General features: G+C 38.3%; 1 long non-coding RNA gene across 1 annotated transcript; it reads left to right on the forward strand.

Moving 5' to 3' along the window:
- The first annotated feature begins 462 nt into the window (after positions 1 to 462).
- LOC115303442 lies at positions 463 to 2752 on the forward strand. The gene is made up of 2 exons (XR_003914061.1): positions 463 to 504; positions 2557 to 2752. It is a non-coding gene; the product is annotated as an uncharacterized LOC115303442 (long non-coding RNA).
- The last annotated feature ends 2248 nt before the right edge of the window (positions 2753 to 5000 follow it).

Raw genomic sequence — 5000 nt, forward strand, 5'->3', positions numbered from 1 at the left:
AGTTTCTCCCACATATATAGTGGACCCTTGAATAACACAGGTTGGAACTACACTGGTCCAATTACATGCTGATTTTTCTTTCGATGAATAGAGTACGGTGGATTCTCAGAATTTTCTTGACATTTTCTTTTCTCCAGCTCACTTTATTGTAAGAATAGAGTATATAATATCTATATATACAAAATATTAATTGACCGTGTGTGTTATCAGTAAGGCTTTCAGTTAACAGGCTATTAGTAGTTAAGTTTTTATTTATTTTTTTTATTTTTTAAATAATAAACATCTTTTTCATTTGTTTATGTTTATTTATTATTGAGACAGAGAGAAACAGCATGAGCAGAGGAGGGGCAGAGAGAGAGGGAAACACAGAATCCGAAGACAGGCTCCAGGCTCTGAGCTGTCAGCACAGAGCCTGATGCAGGGCTCGAACCCACAAACCGTGAGATCATAACCTGAGCTGAAGTCGGATGCTTAACTGACTGAGCCACCCAGCACCCCCAGTAGGTAAGTTTTTAGAGAGTCAAAAGCTGTGCATAAATTTTCAGTTGCATGGGGGTTGATGCCCAAACCCACATTGTTCAAAAGTCAACGGTATATGAGATATACATATAAAAATTTTTGGTATTTCTCTTATTCATCTGTATTATTAAAGAGACCTAGTCAAGAAACTACAAGAGGAGAAAAAATAGTTTTCCTTCTCTACACTGGGTATCTTTAGGATTTTTAATAAAATTGTGCCTCTCCCCTTGAATTAATCCCTGATTTTCTCTCTGTCAAAGCCACAGTGACTCGAGGTAAGGCTCTGGTTAGACTGCACTTTTGAAGATGAAGGCGTTCTTTCTTGGTGGCCACCATTTATTGAAAGGCAGTATGCTTCCTGATCTAAATAATCTTCACATGCGCACTTAAGTATCATCTCCTTTTTATGGCTGAGGAAATAAGGCTCAATTTCATGGAGCTAATGAATGGAGATTCAGAATTTGAATCCAGGTCTATGTGGCTCAAAAACCTGTAACCCCAACCACTGTGAGGAACTGTCTCACTCTTCAATTCCAAAACTCCAGAATTTCAGAAACTCCCTATAATATATGCAGGTATCTTTTATTTTTATGTGTTTATGAATACATTAGATTTGAAAAAATTTTTAATATACACAATATTATTTAACAGTAAAAATAAGAAGCATCTATAGAGAAGCATTGTGACTTGGTTCTGTCCTATGGCGTGGGGTAAGTATTATGTGATAGAAGAAGGCTGCTTAAGGGAAGCTGACTTGCAACATAATGGCGTGGTTGCACTCCAGCAGCCTTCTTGGGCTATGTCGTCATTGACCTTGAGGAGAGAAGCTCTAAGTGAAGACAGTGGGGCAAAAAGATGGGTGTCATAGTCCCTGCTGACATTATGGAGCTGCTGAGGCAGCCCTGATGTTTGTCTAGCTCTGGGCTTCTTTTATGTGAAAGAGAAATAAACTTTCGTTTTACTTAAAACTATTCTTTGGGGAATTTTCTCTTATGTGTAGCCACAATAAATACTTCCCTTTTTGGTTGAGTTATCACATCCCCTTTATGGTGTCTCTAGATACCCAGTTGTCTGACAGGCTGTATTCCTAGAAAACTGAGTATAAATTCATTTTTCTAAATACCACCTTTGTAATACTATAATGAATTCTCTTGTAAATTACCCTATAATATATCCCCTTTGTCAATCTGGATTTGCATATGCTAAATTTGCTTAAGAGGCTTATTTCTTCGACCAGGTAATGATAATTTACAAACTCAAACTGCAGTCTTTTAGTTTCCCTCTTAAAGTGTGCTTTTATATTCCTGGAGTTCCCATTTTCAGGCACCATATTAAGTTATCCTGGTTGAATATTAGATATTGTAATTGAAAAATTGTTTTTAGAAGTATTTTATAAATCATTTTAGGTCTTGAATGATCCTGGCTCTCTCCAGTGAGTTCGGCATCGTCTGAACACCACTTTAGGGCTTGAGGTTTTCTATCCACCCAGATACCCTGAAGCCAGACTTGTAGTCCATATGAGGGCTGATTGTTTCTTCTTCACCATTCCTTCAGCTCCATAGCCCTGGCCTCCAAGACCTATGACCCTGACCAAAACCCATAATGTCGTTGAAAGCCCTGCTCAGTGGCCTCTTCTGACTAGCAGATGGCCCTAAGCAAACACAGCTCCAGAGCTGGGCTCACTCTTCTTGATTTCTATCCTTTTTTGGGGATCTTGGCCCAAAAACTCCTCATAATTTGGTTACATCTTTGATACTTCTAGGAAGATATTTTTATATTTCCCCAGATTTCTCACTTGTCTGAATTTCCTAGTCCTTCATTATTAGAAGCGGAAGCTGGGGCACCACATTAGAGCCATTTATTTTACTAGAAATATATTGTATTTCTTGCAAAAGCAACAAAAAAATTACAGTTCAGCAGCTAGGTCACTTGTCATTACTCAACTCTTTAATACTAGATGAAAGAGTATAAAATTAACACTGAAAATCCCATTTCCTTCACCATGTCTTTATTTATTGTATATATTTTTATCCACAGGAAGGAAAAACTTGAATTATTTCCCCATAAAATTCACAGTATCTTCTCTCCTTGAATGTGGGCTGAACTCAGTGACGTGTCTTTGAAGCCTACAGTATGGAAGAGAAATAAAGTATCTACAGAGAAGAAATCTGGCAGATACCACCTTAACCAGATGATCAAAGTTAACCTGATAATAAATCAGTAATAGATTGAAGTTCTATTTATTATTATATACATATAATAATATGATGTGATGCAAAGGTACATCACCTCTGTGGTAGTTTTCCCCAAACCCATACCACACCATGGCTTAATCATAAGAAAACATACTGAAGGCCATTGTATAAAATACCTGGTTAGTACCTTCAAAGTGTTAAAGTTATAAAAAACAATAAGAGACTGAAAAACTGTCACATATTAGGACAAAGGAGACATGACGACTGAATGCAATATGGCATCCCAGATTGGATCCTGGGACAGAAAACCTTACTGGAACCTTAGTGGAAAAACTGGAGACATCTGGACAAAGCCTATAGTTTAGCTGATGGTAATGAGAGATGTTACTAGTAGAAGCAAATGAGTCATGTATCATCTCAATTTCTGTGCCGTCTCTGCAACTCTTCCATAAATCTAAAATTATTCCAGGGGCGCCTGGGTGGCTCAGTCGGTTAAGCCTCCGACTTTGGCTTAGGTCAGATCTCATGTTCGTGGGTTCGAGCCCTGTGTCAGGCTCTGTGCTGACAGTTAGCTCAGAGCCTGGAGCCTGCTTCCAGTTCTGTGTCTCCTCTCTCTGACCCTCCCCCTCTCATGCTCTGTCTCTCTCTGTATCAAAAATAAATAAAACATAAAAAAAATTAAAATTATTCCAAAATCAGTTTAAAGATTACATTAATTTATTTACCACTAGCTCAATGTTAAGATCTCATATTTAAAATCTCATGTTTCATTAGTCACTTCATGACAACCATATTACTTTTCTAAATGATACCGTAGAAACAGAAAACATATATTGTGGCAAAAATGATTAGATGTTAAACCTAAAGTAAAGGTTCTTGCTCTTTTTTGTTGTGTAGCTCTTGCTGGGAAGGAATTTCTCAGACATGGACTTCATTTCCTCTTGTCAAGTAGCTCTTGACAATGGAGGATGTGAGTCATTCTCCAGTACAGAGGGTGAAAATTGAGTATGCCTGCTTTACGTTCTCTCCTCCCCCATCAGCTGGCTGGATGTCAGTGCCCATGATGACCTTGGAAGCCACATGTTATGGATTGAGACTGTCAACCTAGGTCCCTGAACAACTTTGTGAAGCAATGCACTCCACCCAAACCCCACACCCCACCATTAAGAAACACTCCTCTGGGTCTTTTCATAAAGGAGAAACTGAAGCTCTTAAGATTTCTGGATCTTTCTGTTCTAGCAGCTCACATTGTCTTAACTAGTATGTACATCTACTTCACTTGAGCCTCCCACCTTCCCTAACTCATCTGAACTAGGTTGACATTACATGGTATTTCCAGATTTACAGAGTCAGGTAGAGGTTAACAAACTTTGCTATGAACAACAAACACAGGAGAACTAAAGTGAATAAAAAGTATTGCAAGTCAATACGTTTAGAATTAAAAGAGCATGTTTTTCAATGAATGGCAGGGTCATAAGGATCTTTCCACCCAAGTGGCATGTCACCATTGTTCTTCCAAAAGCCCTTTGAAACGTCCAGTAACTTTATCCGAGTGAATGTGTGTTACCATTGCTCTGAAAAAAAGGGCACACATACCAATGTGTACCATCTCTTTTAAAAGCACTGTATATAAGTTGTCCCCTTTTTATGATCAGGAAGAAACTTAAAATAAGCTCTTGGGGGATAGGGGTTAGGTGGACTCCATTCCCTGTATTCGTGCTTCTGGCACAGGGACATTGTCACCATGGGGATGTCATGACTTAGTCTTGGTCACTGTGTGAATAGCCTACTCTGTGTGTGTGTGTGTGTGTGTGTGTGTCTTTATTATGGCAGGGACCCCTGAGTTGTGAATGGATTCTGGGCCCTGTTCCCAGGTACAGAAAGCAGTCACCCCTCTGGATACAAAGGCAGGAAATTTCAACATGTTCTCAGCACATTTTGAATAGAACAGAAATTACAAAGTGAGCCCAAATTTTTTCTAGTGCCTAAACTATACTCACTTTAAAGATAATTAATATTTAAAGATATATTATTCATTTTCTTTTTAGGTTTTTCATCTGGCAAACTTCCTTCAGGTTATTCTCCTAAACTATCAACTCCATAAGGACAGGGCTTTTTGCTTTTTTTCTCTTGTCTTGGAGCAGTGCTTGACATGGGTAGTTTAATAAATATCTGATGAATGGATTCACCTCAGTCTGACCTCTGTGCCACTCCTCTGCATTTGAAAGCATCCTGGGATACTTCTATTATATATTATTATATATTCTATTATATATTTGATTAAAT

The sequence above is a fragment of the Suricata suricatta genome, chromosome 10 (assembly GCF_006229205.1).
Source record: "Suricata suricatta isolate VVHF042 chromosome 10, meerkat_22Aug2017_6uvM2_HiC, whole genome shotgun sequence".
NCBI lineage: Eukaryota > Metazoa > Chordata > Mammalia > Carnivora > Herpestidae > Suricata > Suricata suricatta.